This window comes from Macrotis lagotis, chromosome 7 (genome assembly GCF_037893015.1).
Source record: "Macrotis lagotis isolate mMagLag1 chromosome 7, bilby.v1.9.chrom.fasta, whole genome shotgun sequence".
NCBI classification, from domain to species: Eukaryota; Metazoa; Chordata; class Mammalia; order Peramelemorphia; family Peramelidae; genus Macrotis; species Macrotis lagotis.
The window spans coordinates 124075077-124092186 of NC_133664.1; the positions used below are offsets into that span (position 1 = coordinate 124075077).

Genomic DNA, 17110 nt, shown 5'->3' on the forward strand with positions numbered 1-17110 from the left:
TGTGAGTGGGCATTATTTTAATACTTGAATGAATTTCAGTATCTCTAATATGTACCATGAGACTAATAAAAACTTGGAATTCAGTAGTGCTCCATGTGTCTGACTCTGTGTCTATCCATTTGTCCATCTATCATCTTTCTGTTACCAACCTAGCAATGAAACTTTTATGAATATCTCCCAATTTAGTTAGGTAGCAACCTACATAGACTTGATTAAGAGACCTAAAGTTCACACCTGAGCTTCTGGTGCTTAAAATCTTTCCAAACTGGCTGTATCTTCCATTGTCAGTACTCTCCTGGAAGGGCACTGAGGAGCCTAGTGTTGCCTCCTGGTCACAATGATGTAGCATCTTGTAGGAATTAAGTCAAGACTGAATGGACACATTTTGGTGATATGATGAATCTTGAAGTGAAACAAATTGTCCTTTTTCTCAAGAATCCATATATATACAACTGTGTAACCCTTTGCCAATTGCTTAATCTTCATTACCCCTATTGTGATTGACTTTTCCAGCTTTATGCAAGTAGCATATGTTCTTCATTCAGTAATTATGATCAGAATGTATAATTTGGTTATTTTGATTTAGTAACCATGCATGAAGGACATTTTGTCTGCTGGAAAGTGAATTTGAACAATGATGCCCCTGCGTTTCACCAGACTGAATTTCTCAAGTGGCGGGTAGTCCTTATTAGTGATTACAAAACATATTGCAACCTGGAGGTTCAGAGTAAACAGAAGTGCCTGAACTGTGAACAAAGGGGCCATATGCTGTTTCTGGTCCATAGAGAGAAAGGGGATTGAGGGTAGTGTATTGACTTAAAATAGTTCAGTATTTACTTTTTTTTAGCTTTCAAGTATTAGCTACTTTATTTGAAAAAAAACATAGAGATAAAACATATCTTTGTCTGATTGTAGTGTATTTTTTTAAAGTCAAGTCTTGCTATTTGGGATTAAATGATTATAAGCAATGTGAATTGAACTAAGTCTCTTTTTTGCCCAAATGTAGCATGGATTATAAACCTCAGGGATAACTTCTTTGACTCCTTTCCATAATGAAGTCTCCTGATGCAAGTGACCTTTCCAGTTTCCCTGCCATGCCCTCTAAATCTGAGATGTCAGATTTAGAAAGCAAAGAATTTTCTAAATCACAAATATGCCTTATGTTCCATAGGATTTTCTGCCATGGAAACTGTAAAGAAGAAACCCTAGAAGTAGGGGAGATGTACTCAATAATAAACCCTGAATGTTGTTCTGATACATTCCATACTTACATAAGCCTACTTTTTCTATCTGCTGGCTGATTACTTCTCTCTCTTTGCTGACTGAAACTTAGGTAGACTTCTAAAGACTCTGGCCTACTAGTATCCTTGATACAAATTAAAAACTTAAATTAAATTCTCTTTGAATTAGACATGATGGGATTCTTTAAAAAATCACCCAAGTGATTGAAAAAATCAATATGAATAAAAAAATAAACAGAAACATAAAACCAATAAAGAAGATTTACTAAATAAACTAACAGAATGGTACTATAAAATACACTTAAAATGATCACATTTAGTAATTGCATGTGGTAGTTAGTCTTTCTGAATAATTTAGACAAATAACACTTTGGGATTTTAATTATATGAATCAAACCATATATATTGCTCTAGTTTGTCACAGCATGAAATAGCCTCAGGTTAAAAGGGCACTGAAGAAATTTTGGATCAAAATACAGAAAAGCAAGCCTATTTTACACTGAAATTTAAAATTGAATATGATATGCATTTCAGTTCATTTTGTAATTTCAAGTTTTGAGAACATTATTATAAAATATTATTTCATTTGCTTCCTCTCACCTCATATTTGAGTACTCTACGCATTGAAAGGAGAAAGATACTTGTTATTTCCCTAAGATAAAACAAAAACCTAGGGACATCTATGTACTACAGCATCTGTGCAGAGCCTAGAGATAGTGGAAATAAAAGTTCTTTTACTCTTCAAGACTTGGGATCCTAGCCTATTACAAAGCATGATTTGGGGCTCAGCTTTTAGTGATTAACCTGCTTCTACCTTAAGATTGTTTCTTTACAAATATAGTAATTACTATAAAAATAGAACTTAGGTTCTTGAGGTCAGGGACTGTTTTGTTTTTAACTACATTCCCATGTCTAGAATACTATATGACACAAATTTTTGTTTGACATGTTTGACAAATATCTCTTGAATTATTTTGCATACTACTTTTGCATGGTGGTTGTATGAGATTTCCAACCAGGGATCATATACCAGGCAAAACAAACAAACCAACCAGGAAACACATTACTCACTTGTTTTCACTCTAAAGTTCTGAGTTGTGAACAGATTTGAAAGCCATGGGTATAATTTAAACAGCATGACAATGTTTAAATCACATAGCTAATGAAAGAGAACTGTGCCTGGTATAGGAAGGCCAGAGATCAAATCTGACTTCAGTTACTTACTAGCTATATGACCCTGGATAATTCACTTAACCTCTGCTTGTCTTCCTTTTCTCAGCGGTAAAATGGAAATAATAATAGCAACTATCATGCAGGATCAATTGGTTTGGATCAAATAAGATATTTGTAAAAAGTGCTGAAAACAGTGAGTTCCCATATTAGATGCTTTTCCCTTCACCAAATATCACCTGAAGAAATTTGATTAACTCGGAGATGATAAAGACACACTTGTACCATTTAGCTTCAGTTTGGACTAAATATTCTGACTCTAGCCTTTTGACACATATGAGAAAGTAACAATGCTTTGACCATTTATTTTCCCTCTGGCCTTGTTCCCAGACTTACAACCTGATCAGTCAATGGCTAGAAGTTGTAGATATAGATGGATGGGACAACATAAGTAAGCATGCTGCTCTGCATGAGAACTCAGAGAAGCAGAACCCTTGAATTCAACTATATTCATTTGCCCGAATCATTTGTCTCTGCTGCATGAGTGAATGATATAAAATCATATGGTTTGAATCACTGACTCCAAGCAATCACAACCTCAATGCATTGAATAGAATTGAAATATTGTTGGACTGGATCACCCATTTGTTCCAAGATGTTAGTAAATCATTTACAATGAGCCTTCTGAGGCTACCATTTAGCCTTCCATGGCTTTGTTTCCCCAGTTGTAAAATGACCTTAAATAAAACTTACCTCCCACATTGACATGCCATGCATGCAAATATATAATGTACTTTGAATCTTGGCATTATATAAATTATTGTGTGCATGAAGTTGAAGTCATCTCCTATAGTCATTTAAATATATACAAATTGAATCAATGCATATAGATAAAAAACAAACCTCTTCTGTGCATATATACTCAAATTGCTTTGCTATGACTCTATTCTTTATAACAAGAGATACTATTATTTTTAATCTTTATTATTAGAGGTAATGTGACATAGTCGATGGAGGGGAGGTACTATACTTGGAGTTAGAAAGACCATGAGTTCAAAACCCACCTCTGACAGTTTACTATCTTGAGCAAGTGATTTGATTTTTATATCCTTCAAAACTTATATGTAAGTCTCTGTTGATAAAGGGGAACCCCATACCTTTCTTTGACTAAAATACAAATCTATAATTTATTTTATTACTACTAGATGCTATTTTTTACATTTGAGAAATAAAGTCTTGGCTTATATCTCTGTCTTCATGACACCAACTATCTAATTAGCTTGGAGTTTGGTGATTACGGGAAAAAGTGTCCTGATAATTGAAATTTTGCCAAATCATACCATAAATATTTCCTAAATAATATATTTTTGGAGGAAAGAATTAAAATATATTCAATTAGAACATTTTAGCATAGCCTGTTTTATTCTATCACCTAGGCAGAGACTAATTTTTATATATTTCTAAACCAGATAACTGAATGACTGTAAGTTTTGATTTATTTTCTTAGCAGTAATAGTGAGCAATTGCAACATAACCATTGATATGGTGTGATCAGACTAAAATCTAACAAGCTTCCCTCCCCTCTCTCTTCCAAATGGGTAAGGGAAAAGTGACAAAGTCAGAACTTGATTGGCCTTGGGGTGAGGTCAGGCTCAAGCTGTCTCTCTCTTACCAGCTTCCTAGATGTTTTTGGTTGTTTTGATTTGTCTTCCTGATCATTTAAAAAGCATAAAGTGTCACTTTCATATGGGATCAGGGACCCTTTAACTTCCTGGATGATAAAATTCATGAAGTCACCATATCCTTCATTGAGAACTAATTTGAAGATAGGGGTGCAGAAGTCAGGATAAGGAAGGCACATAAATAGAAGCTAAATGCCACAGTATCCTTATAATACATAGCCTTACTATGTAAAAGTTAAATAAACATTTTGTGAATTGTTCAAAAAGTTGTAGCTCCCTCTTTTGTTCTAGTATTGAAGCTATACTAACTAGAAGACTATTTTCAGACTTGTCCTTAACAAATATCTTCCCAATCAATCTACAATGATAATTTGAAGATCTGAAATGTGTGGTACTATTTTTATCTCTCACAAATTCATGTAATATTTGGATTGATTTTAAGAAGTTTGATTTCAATAGGTTTTTGGTAATTTCAGGAAGATACCAATGGAAAATATTCAAATGGGTCAATTCTAAGAGGTTGAGTCGATTCTTGCAAAAGCAATAAATAGAACATAAGAAAAAAATTTCTAAAACTTAATCCTGTCAAGTGTGTCAGATGGAAGGAATTTAGGGAACTGAATAATGAAATAGAGATAGGAATAATAGTTGAAATAAATAGCCAAGTTGCCAAACAAAGGTTAAAACACAATAGCAAAGTTAAAATTGAATGAACTAAAGTAAAGCTTAAGCAACAACTTTACAAAGACATAACAGTAAATAGAAAAAAAATTTATATACCAGGCCCCAGTGGAAGATAAAGTAAAATTGTTTCTTTTACTTTTATGAGGAGAAAAGGCTAATAAAAAATGCTGATAAATGGTGTCCTAATACTTGCCTCAACCTTGATGTAGCTAAAGGAAGGTCAATTGTGATATTCAAAGCAGAATAGTCATTGCAAAGATAGCAGAGCACAACCAGTGTTGGAGGAAGGATTTGCAGAGATCATTAAGCTGCAGGAGCTCAAATCTCTGTGCTCAATGGGGGACTTGAAAAAGTCACCAAAGTCAAAACATAAGCCATAAGCCTTTTAAAAAATTTGGCTCCAAAATTACATTCTTGTAAGGGATATAGATTCTTTTGGAAAACAGTTACTGAAGGCAAGACTTTTCTTATGCCAACAGTTTGTAAGAGTTGCAAGTCATAAAGGGAGCAGTATATAACTTCAATCATCCAATGGCTGCAAAGGGTTAGTTTCCAAATATTCATTTGCAATCAACTAATGGATTTAATAATTAATGGGGAAGTATAGGGAATTAAAAATATAATATAGGGAGTTACACCTTTGGGATTCAGGAAAGAATTTCTAATATCATTCACTTCATGTTCCCTTCTCATTGCTTTCCCTGGGACAGCTGAACTGAATTATGCAAAATACCATGGGCTGGTTGTTGAGGAGTTCCAAAAGCTAGGTAGGAGGCTCCTTGCATTGTCTTCCAGTGCAGGTACCTAAAGTTCTAAAGAAGAGAAATCCCATACAACATCTGTAGTAGAGAATTATATAGATGAGCAAAGTCTACTTGGATAGGTAAAGATGCTAATGAGATAAAGCTTACCAATTTGAACTTCTTAAAGGCAATTTCCTTAGAATGACCCTCTTGTGTCATTCTGCAAATTCATGCTTTTGGTTGTTTAGCATGGAAATGTTTCAGGATATGACTCCTATATGGAAAAAAATAATTGAGAGTATAGCTTACTATTGAGCAAATTAGTTAAAGTTCCTTCTTCATAATACTCTGAGTCTGGTTTCACTGAAGTTTCTTTATTGAATCTTTCTGTTTATTATGGAGAATTTCATTGAAGTATGCCATATTTTAAAAATTTTTATTCATTTCCTTTTAATTTTGTGGAATAAAAATAAGCATGTCCATTACATAGTCTAATAAAAGATGATTACATGTGAAATTCCAAATTATTTTTTGTTTTTTTAATTTAACTTATTTTTGAATTTTACAATTTTCCCCCAATCTCCTTTCCTCCCCCATGCCCCAAGGAAGGCAGTCTGGTAGCCTTTATATTGTTTCCATGCCATATATTGATCAAAATTCAATGTGTTGAGAGAGAAATCTTATCATTAAGGAAAAAATAAAGTATAAGAAATAACAAAATTACATAATAAGATACCTTATTTAAAAAATTAAAAGAAATAGTCTTTTGTCTTGGTTCTAATTGAACAGTCCTTTCTCTGGATACAGATGGTATCACAGATACCCCAAAATTGTTCCTGATTGTTGCACTGATGAAATGAGCAAGTCCATTAAGATTGATCATCAGTCCTATGTTGCTGTTATGATGTACAAGGATTTTCTGATTCTGCTCATCTTGTTCAGTACTAGTCCATGCAAATGCTTCCAGGCTTCTCTGAATTCCTATATCTCTTTGTTTCTAATAGGACAATAGCATTCCATAACATACATATACCACATTTTGTTCAGCCATTCCTCAATTGATGGGCATTCACTCGATTTCCAGTTCTTTGCCACCACAAACATGGCTGCCATGAATATTTTTGTACGTTTCATTTTTACCCTTTTTCATGATCTTTTCTGGGTATAGACCCAGTAGTAGTATTGCTGCATCAAAGGGCATACACATTTTTATTGCCCTATGGGCGTAATTCCAAATTGCCCTCCAGAAAGTTTGATTGAATTCATAGCTCCACCAACAATGTATTAGTGTACCAGATTTCCCACATCCCTTTCAACATTGATCATTATCCTTTCTGGTCATATTGGCTAGTCTGAGAGGTGTGAGGTGGTACTTCAGAGATGCTTGAATTGCGTATTTCTTTCATCAGTAATGATTTAGAGCAATTTTCCATATGATTATGGATAGTTTTGATTTTCTTATCTGCAAATTGCCTTTGAATATCATTTGACCATTTGTCAACTGGGGAATAGCTTGTTTCTTTTTATAAATTTGACTCAGTTCTCTCTCTATATTTTAAAATGAGACCTTTGTCAGAAACACTAGTTGTAAAAATTATTTCCCCAATTTACATTTCTTTTGATCTTCATTGGTTTTGTTTGTGCAAAACATTTTTAATTCAAGGTAATCAAAATTATCTAGTTTCTTTAATTCTTTCTTGAATTTTACAGTTTCCCCCCATCTCACTTCCCTTCCCGCATGCCTCACAGAAGACAGTCCAAAAGTCTTTACATTGTTTCCATGCTATACATTGATCAAAATTGAATTTGTTGAGAGAGAAATCATATCCTTAAGGAAAGAAATAAAATATAAGAGACAGAAAAATTCCATAATAAGATATCTTTAAAAAAAATAAAGGTAATAGTCTCTGGTCTTTCTTTAAACTCCACAATTCTTTCTTTGGATACAGATGATATTCTCCACTACAGGTACCCTAAAATTGCCTCTGATTATTACACTGATAAACTGAGCAAGTCCATTAAGTTTGACATCACCCACATGTTACTGTTAGAGTGGAAAATGTTATGGTTATGCTCTTCTCACTCAGTATCAGTTCATGTAAATCCTTCCAGACTTCTCTAAATTCCCATTCCTCCTGGTTTCTAAAAGAACAATAATGTTTCATAACATACACATACCACAATTTATTCAGCTATTCCCCAACTGATGGACATTCCCTCAATTTCCAGTTCTTTGCCACCACAAACAGGATTGCTGAATATATTTGTACAAGTGATATTTTTATCCTTTTTCATGATCTCTTCAGGGTATAGACAGTAGTGGTATTTCTGGATCAAAGTATATGCAAATTTTTATTGCCTTCTGGGTATTATTCCAAATTCCTCTCCAAAAAGGTTGGATGGATGAGTTCACAGATCCACCAACAATGAATAAATGTCCCTAATTTCCCATATCCCTTCCAACATTGATCATTGTCCTTTCTGATCATCGTGGCCAGTCTGAGAGGTGTGAGGTGGTACTTCAGAGAAACTTTAATTTTCATTTCTCTAATCACTAATGATTTGGAGCAATTTTTCATATAACTATATATCACTTTAATTTACTCATCTGCAAATTGCCTTTGCATATCCTTTGACCATTTGTCAGTTAGGGAATGGCATTTTTTTTTGATAAATTTGACTCCTCTCTATATTATAGAAATAAGTCCTTTGTCAGAAATACTAGTTGTAAAAATTGTTTCCCAATTTATTTTTCTTTGGATCTTGGTTGCAATGCTTTTGGTTGCACAAAAGTATTTTAATTTAATGTAATCAACATTATCCAGGTTGTTTTTTAATGATGTTCTCCATCTCTTCCTTAGTTATAAATGGCTTCTCTTTCCATAGATCTGACAGGTAAGCTATTCCTTGATCTTCTAGTTTGCTTATAATATTGTCTTTTATGTCTAGATCCTGTATCCAATTTTATCTTATCTTGGCATAGGGTGTGAGATGTTGGTCTAAACCAAGTTAATGCTATACAAACTTCCAATTTTCCCAACAGTTTTTATTGAAGAGAGAAGTTTTATCTCAGAAGCTGGAGTCTTTGAGTTTATCAAACAGCAGATTACTATAATCATTTCTTGCTATCTCCTTTGCACCTAGTGTGTTACACTGATCCACCACTTTTATTTCTTAGCCAATACCGGACAATTTTGATGACTGATGCTTTATAATATAATTAGATCTGGTAGGTAAGTAACCTTTTTTTGCACTTTTCTCAATTAAATCCCTGGAAATTCTTGACTTTTTATTTCTCTATATTTTTTCTAACTCATTAAAGTCATTTCTTGGAATTTTTTATTGGTAGGGCACTAAATAAGAAGTTTAATTTAGGTAAAATTGTCATTTTTATTATATTAGTTAAAACTATCCTTGAGTAGTTGATTTTGCCCAGTTATTTAAGTTTGATTTTATTTGTGTGAGAAGTGTTCTGTAGTTTTTTTCATAAAGTTTCTCAGTCTGGCTTGGCAAGTAGACTCCCAAGTATTTTATGTTGTTTGAAATTACTTTAAATGGAATTTCTCTTTATTGCTCATTCTACTGTATCTTGCTAGACATATATAGAATTGTCAAGGATTTATTCAGTGTTATTTTATATCCTGTGACTTTGCTAAAGTTGCTAATTGTTTTTAGTAGTTTTGTTGGTGATTATTTACAATTCTCTAGGTATACTATCATGTCATAAATTTCATTTTCTTCTCTTATTGCTGAATCTAATATTTCTAACACAATATTGAATAGTAGTGGTGATAATGGGCATCCTTGTTTCATCCCTGATCTTATTGGCAATGCTGCTAGCTTATCCCAATTGCATATAATGCTTGTTGATAGTTTCAGATAGATACTTCTTATTTTTTTTTGGATCTCATTTGGGGGAGATCAGTGGATCCTTTCAATTTCTATTTTGCCCTCTGCTTCTAGGATATCTGGGCAATTTTCCTGTAGAAATTCTTAAAAATGATGTCAAGGCTCTTTTCCTGATCACAACTTTCAGGTATTCCAATAATTTTAAAATTATCTTTCTTGAATTTGTTTTCCAGCTCAGATGTATTTTCAATGAGATATTTCACATTTTCTTCTAATTTTGCATTCTCTTGGTTTTGAAGTATTGTGTCTTGATTTTTCATAAAGTCAGCAGCTTCCTTCAGTTCCATTCTACATCTGAAGGATTTGTTTTCCTTAGAGAGCTTTCTTATTTCTTTTTCTGTCTGGCCAATTCTGCTTTTTAAAACATTCTTCTCCTCAATAACTTTTTGAACTGTTTATCCATTTTGACCTATGCTGGTTTTTAATATGTGATTTTCTTTAGCATTTTTTGCATCTCCTTGACTAAGCTGTTTACTTCTTTTTCATGGTTTTCCTGCATCTCTTTCATTTCTGTTCCCATTTTTTTCTTCTATCTTCCTCACTTGATTTTAAAAATTGTTTTTGAGCCTAAACCCAATTTCCATTTTTCTTGCAGTCTTTAGATGCAGGAGCTTGGACTTCCTCATCTTCAGATAGAGTATTTTGATGCTTCTTGGGATCGCAGACAATGTATTTCTCAATGGTGTTCCTCTTTTTTCTCTGTTTACTCATTTCCCTGGCCTGTTCCTGGGTTTGGGTGCTTCCTGAGCTTTTGAGCTTTTGAGTATATACAAGGATCTCCGTGTGTGAAACTGTCTTCCCTCCTGGTCTGTGAATGACCACAAGTGTACCACTGTGCCACAGGACTGAGGTGGGGGGGCCCTGCTGATCTATGGGGGCCTTAGGCTGTGATCAGGATCTGCATGTGGTCAGAGCCCCAGAGTCCAGTTCCAGGTATAGAGGACAGACCTTGGAATTCTCTTTCCACTCCCCTACCCTTGGTATGCTCAGCACTCAGGGCTTAGTTGCCTGGGAGCTCATGCTACCCACTCTGCCTGCTTCCAATTTCTGTACCTGGTCTGCTGTAGCCAAGCTGCTTGCTGAGTGCCCTGAGGGCTAGCTTCACAGGCTCCCTCTGGCAGAAGTCCCTCCGCTGATCTTCGAAGTTGTTACAGGTGCTCCCTGTGGTGTAAGTCAGGAAACTGCCCCCACTACCCTGAGCCACTGCTCCCAGCACCCTGGGGCTGCCTCCAGGAGGCTGAAGTTCCTTCACTCTGGTGGTTGCCCCTCTAACCCCATGGAACGGAGCCTTTCTGCTATTTTCCAGGTTACCTTGGGCTGGAGAATTGCCTCACAGGATCCCTCTCTGGGTTCTGTCTCTGGAAAATTTAGAGTCCTTATTTTGTAAATTTTGAAGTATTAGACAGAAAGAGTGCCTAAGAGATTGCCATCTTGGCTCTGCCCTCCCGTTCTTATTTTTCTGATGAACAATCAATTTACTCCTTTGCTTTCTGATTTTTTAGTAGGAATGGGTGCTGTATTTTGTCAGATTTTTTCAGCATCTATTGATATAATCATATGATTTCTGATGGGTTTGTTATTGATTATGCTAACAGTTTTCCTAATATTGTGCCAACCCTGCATTCCTGGGATAAATCCTGCTTAGTCATAGTGCATTATTCTAGTGATAACTTGATGTAATCATTTTGCTAAGATTTTATTTAAGATTTTTGCATCTATACTCATCAGGGATATAGGTCTTTCATTTTCTTTCTCTGTTTTTATTCTTCTTGGTTTACGTATCAGCACCATATTGGTGTCATAGAAAAAGTTAGACAGAGCTCCATCTTCATCTATTTTTCCAAAGAGTTATATAGAATTGGAAACAACTGCTCCTTAAATATTTTAGAGAATTTACTTGTGAATCCATCTGACCCTGGAATTTTTTTCTTAGGAAGTTCAATAATGGGTTGTTGAATTTCTTTTCCTGAGATAGGGTTATTTAGGTATTTAATTTCCTCTTCATATAACCCAGACAGCTTATATTTTTGTAAATATTAATCTATTTCATTTAGATTATCCAATTTATTGGAATACAGTTGAGCAAAATAATTCCAATTTATTACTTTAATTCCTTCCTCATTGGTAGTGAGTTCACCTTTTTCATTCATGATACTAGCAATTTGGTTTCTGTCTCTTTTTTTAAAATCAAATTAACCAGGGCCTTATCAATTTTGTTTTTTTTTCATAAAACCAACTCTTGGTTTTATTTATTGGTTCAATACTTTTCTTTCTTTCAATTTTATTAATTTCTCCATTAATTTTTAGAATTTATAATTTGATATTTAATTGGGGGGGTTGAATTTTGTTCTTTCTCTAATTTTTTAGTTGCATATTTAGTTAATTAATTTGCTCTTTCTCTAATGTAGTCATGTCAGCATTTAAAGATGTAATATATCCCCTGACAACTGCCTTGACTGTATCCCATTAGTTTTGGTATGTTGTCTCATTATTGTTATCACCTAGGATGAAATCATTAATTCTTCATATAATTTGTAGTTTGATCCACTCTTTCTTTAAATTGAGGTTATTTAGTTTCCAATTCATTTTAGGTCTATCTTTCTCTGGCCCATTATTGTTATGTGATTTTTATTGCATTATGATCTGAGAAGGATATATTCACTGTTTCTTCCTTTATGCCTTTGATTATTAGGTTTTTGTGCCCTAGTACATGGTAAGTTTTTGTGTAAGTGCCAGAAAAATACACATTCCTTTATATCCCCATTCAGTTTTCTCCAAAGGTCTATCATATTTGGTTTTTTTTAACAATCCATTTACCACCTTAACTTCCTCCTTGTTTATTTATGGTTAGATTTATCTAAATCTGAGATTGTGGCTTTGAAGTCTCCCACCAGTAGAGTTTTGTTGTCTATGTCTTCCGGTAGCTCATTCAACTTCTCCTTTAAGAATTTGGATGGCATATCACTTGGATCATACATATTTAATATTGAAATTATTTTATTGTCTATGGTACCTTTTAGGAGGATATAGTTTTCTTCTTTATCTCTTTTAATGCTATCTATTTTTGCAGCTGCTTTGTCTGAGATAAGGATGACTACCTTTGCTTTTTTTCACTTCAGCTGAAGCAAAGTATATATTTTGCTCCAACCTTTTACCTTTACTCTCTCTCTCTCTCTCTCTCTCTCTCTCTCTCTCTCTCTATATATATATATATATATATATATATATATATATATATATATATATATATAATCTGCTTCCAATGAGTTTATTGTAAGCAGCATATTGGAGGATTCTGGTTTTTGATCTACTCTGCTAATTGCTTATGGGAGAGTTCATCCCATGCACATTCAAAGTTATAATTACTAACTCTTTATTGCCCTCCATGATATCTTCCCTCTGTTTGTTTCCCCCCTTTTTCACTTTATCCATTTCCCCAGGATTTTGTTTCTGAATACCACCACCTTCAGTGTGTTTGCCCTCTTGTATCCAATCCCCCTCCCCTTTCTTTTTCCCTTTTCCTTTGCCCTTTCTTACTTTCCTTCCTTCTATTAGTTCCTCTTTTTCCCAATTTTCTCCTTTCCTGTTTTAATATTTAAAAGGTAACATAAGTTTCTTTACTGAGTGTGTGTATGTTAATTTTAAGTAAAATTTGATGAGAGTAAGATTCAAGCAATTCTCATCTCCTCCCTTCTTCCCCACCCATTGTAGTCGGTCCTTTGTACTTCTTTGTGCAATGTGATTTACCTCATTCAATCTCCTCCATCCTCCCATCTCTTTACTTTCCCCCTTTTAAGGCTATATTATTTTTAAATCATTCTATCAGAGTCATGGATAAATCATGAGTGTCCATTACTACTGGATAAATATATTCTCTCTAATAGAGTTACATTTCTTAAGGTTTATCCAGGTGGTGATATGGCTAGTTTCCTGTTATTTAATAGCAGTTTTACTTTATTCTTTTTTTTTACCTTTTCATATGTCTCTTCAGTCTTCTATTTGAAGTCCAAAATTTCTATATAGCTTTGGTCTTTTCATCATAAAAGTTGGAAGTCTCCTATTTCATTAAATGTCCATCCTTTCCCCTGGAAGAGAAGGCTCAGTTTTGCAGGCTGGTGAATTTTTGGCTGCAATCCAAGCTCCCTTTCTCTTTGGAATATCACATTCCAGGCACTTCAGTCCCATAATGCTGATGCAGCCAGGTCCTGTGTAAACCTTACTGTGGCTTCTTGGTATCTAAATTGTTTCTTTCTGGCTACTTGAAGGATTTTCTTTTTCAATCTGACAGTTATGGAATTTGGCCACAATATTCCTTGGTGCTTTCATTTGGAGATCCCTTTCTGGAAGGGATTGATGTATTCTTTCAATAACCATTTTGCCCTCTGGTTCCATATCAGGGCAATTTTCCATCGCTAAATCCTGAAATATTGTTTGAGGCTTTTTTTTACTCTTTAATGTTTTCAAGGAACCCAATGATTCTTAATTTGACTCTCTTAGATCTATTTTCTGGGTCAGTAGTTTTTCCAATGAGGTATTTTATATTTTCTTTCATTTTTTAATGTTTTTTTAATTTGGTTTTTGTCTAACAGATTCTTGTTGTGTCATGAAGTCATTAGTTTCCACAGTCTATTCTTTTTTTTAGAGAAGAATTTTCTTCATTTACCTTTGCAACTCCCTTTCCAATTGGTCAATTCTATTTTTGAAGGACTTTTTCATTTTCCCAATTGAGATTTTGAGAGAATTATTTTCTCTTTTGCATTTGTCCAATTTATTTTCCAAGGATTTGTTTTATTGTTGCAAGGTTTTAATATTCTCTTGAGTTTCTTTCACCAATTTTTCCAGTTGATTTTTAATCTCCTTCTTGATTTCTTCAAGGAAGTCTTTCTGGACTGGTGACCAAATCATATTCTACTCAGAAGTTCTAGATCTCTCTGATTTAGGGTCTTTGTCTTCAAGGTAGTTTTCTATGGACCCCCTACTGGCTCTTCTTCATTTTCCTAAGATCTTGTGTTGGGGGTGGAGCTGGTTGACAGAGGTTTGTTGTTGGGATCCCTAGAGTCTTTACTCACCGAGTTTAGTAACTCGGCCAGTTAGCTGGCCGGTAGGGGGTGCCTCTGCTGGTTGCTTTCTAGCTAGGGGTTATCCTTGAACAATATGGGCTGGACTCTGGGGTGAGGTTGTTGATCTTCCTATTTTGCTGAGGGAGCTCTGCTGCCCACATCTGAGCTGGGTGTGGGGTGGGGAGGTGGGGCTGTTACTATGGTTTTTTTGGGAAGAGGACTCCCCTGAAATAAAGATATGGAGCCCATGGTCCTCCATACCAGCCAAGCAGAGAAGCTCGATGTCCAGAAGCAACCTGTAACTCTCTGTGCTGGAACTGGCCCTCTAGTCCTGCTAGAGCTCCCCCAGCCCACAACTCCCACAGTCAAGCCTCCAGGGCTGATCTTAGCTTAGTCCTGGGTCTCAACCCCCACCCTTCCACACTAGCTCTCTGCTTTCTGCCCCCCAGCTCACCCAGTCTCCCCAGAGAAAGACCTTGTTGGTAAATGTTCTTCTCCTAGCTTCTTTTTCTGGATTTTGTTGGTCAGATTTCTGTTAAGAGGTTTGCTTCATATTATTTCTGAGGAGAAACCAGGATACTATAGCATAGTACCTGGCTTCTATCATCTTGATCGGAAGTCCCCCAAATCTATTATGGACAATTTGTTATTCCTTTTAAATATGTAATAAAGTTATCATGTAAATTTCCTTTTTTACTTTTTTCTTCCACTCCTTCTCTTTCCTCTACTCTAGAGAAGGCTACCATTAGACATGCATATATATATATATATATATATATATATATATATATATATATATATATATGTGTGTGTGTGTGTGTGTGTACACATATATATATGTAAAATCATTCTATACATGTAGTATACTTCAATTAAGTAATGATTTTTAACTGACTCCTTACAGAGATTGTTGTTGATAAATTCTGATGTGCAATCAGACTCTCTTAAGTCAATCAACATTTGTTCAACTTGTAATATGTGGTAGCTTCTCTACTGGGTATTTGAGATAAAAAAAGACAAAAATGAAATAATCCCTTCCCCCAATGAACTTATGATCTTTCAGGAATCCAGTGGGGTGTGTGTGTGTGTGTGTGTGTGTGTGTGTGTGTGTGTTTGCGTAAATTCATAAACACAATAATTCAAGATAGTTTAGGAAGTGATGTAACTATAAGAAGGATGATGAGATCAGGAAAGACTTCATGTTTTATATATTGCTTAAGCTTATGCTTAAGAATTCTAGAGGGAGGTGGTGAGCCTGTACAAAAGCCTGGTGATGGGAAATGATGTGACATAGATAAGGAAAAAGGAAGAAGGTCGATTTGGGTAGTATTGGGAAAGGAAGTGATATGTAATAAAACTTGAAAGTTGGGTTGGGGTCAGATTGTCAAAGTTTTTAAAAGACATACAATAGGTTATATATTTTATCTTAGAAGCAATAGGAGTCACTGGAGTTCATTGAGTATTATCACTTGGAGGACCACACAGACAGGAGATAGGGAGAAACTTGATGAAGGGAAACAAAATGGGAAATCTATTGCAAGCAAAAGGTTAAGAGGATAAAGTAAGGTAGTAGCAATGTGAGTGGTAAAAAGGGTTTATCTATAAGAGATTAAAAGTGGAGATGATAAAATTTGATAAAAATTGGATGAATTATTTGGGAAATAGGGCAGAATCATGATAATCCTGATGTTGTGAACCTGAGACACTGAAAGATTGGTGATGACATTGACAGAAATAAGGAAATGCCTAAAAATAATGGGGACAGGTTGGAAGAAAAGATAATAAGCTCTCTTTTAGTTGGGTTAAATTTTTGATATCCAAAGAACATTCAATTTTAAATGACCATTAGGCAATTTTTAATGAATAACTGGAGCTAAAAATAATGACAGTTTATGTATACTGATTCTGCTAGCTCTCTTCTGTTTCATTTTGTTGCATTCTTTTGTTGCATTATTCCTCCATCAGTGGGGTCTCAGATTCCTTGTGCATCAGATATTGCTTCTCAAATCAAGCTAGTGTATGGCTCCCAGGGTACACTAATCCAGTCTGCTAAAGAGAGCGTGAGTTTTAAATTGACAGGCAGTGAATATATGAAGACACAGCCTCTGGCAAACAACACTTAGGGCTCCAATCAGAGAGTTATTTTAAATTCTCATTGAATGATATGATTTGACTTGGGTGGCTGTCCTTCTTTTCATTAAGATTCATTTAGAAAGCAAATATCCTTGAATACATAGATGATAGATTTAAAGCTGGAAGGATTTTAGAGGTTATCTCATCCAACTCTGATATTTTACAAGAGAGGACACTGAGACTCGTAATGGATAAAGTGATCTACTCATGGCCACAAAAGTAGGAAGTGGAAAAACTGGTTTGAAGAATCCTTTAAAAATCATTAGCTACCTTAAATGTTATGCTTATGATCAGAATTTATGAATTTGAAGGAAATATCTTTCGTGGCAAAGGCATTCTGTTTCAGCAGAAAATAAATCACAATGTTTAAGTCTGGAAGCTGAGATTCTAAAATTTATTACTAGTCTGTACTAATTATCTAGCCATTCTGAACCTACTTTTTGCTTATGCAAAAAGCAAAACTAAAACCAAACCAAAATAAAACAAAA

At 34.7% G+C, this 17110-nt stretch overlaps 1 protein-coding gene and 1 long non-coding RNA gene across 2 annotated transcripts in view; one reads left to right on the forward strand and one right to left on the reverse strand.

Annotated features, from left to right (window-relative positions):
* GRM8 (glutamate metabotropic receptor 8) overlaps nucleotides 1–17110 on the forward strand; it is a 959071-nt gene that overhangs the window by 726918 nt on the left and 215043 nt on the right. The gene's annotated exons all lie outside the window — the stretch shown is intronic.
* LOC141492986 (uncharacterized) overlaps nucleotides 16394–17110 on the reverse strand; it is a 66520-nt gene continuing 65803 nt past the window's right edge. The window contains exon 6 of the long non-coding RNA XR_012470095.1: nucleotides 16394–16535. This is a non-coding gene — a long non-coding RNA (uncharacterized LOC141492986). The remainder of the gene's footprint in view (nucleotides 16536–17110) is intronic.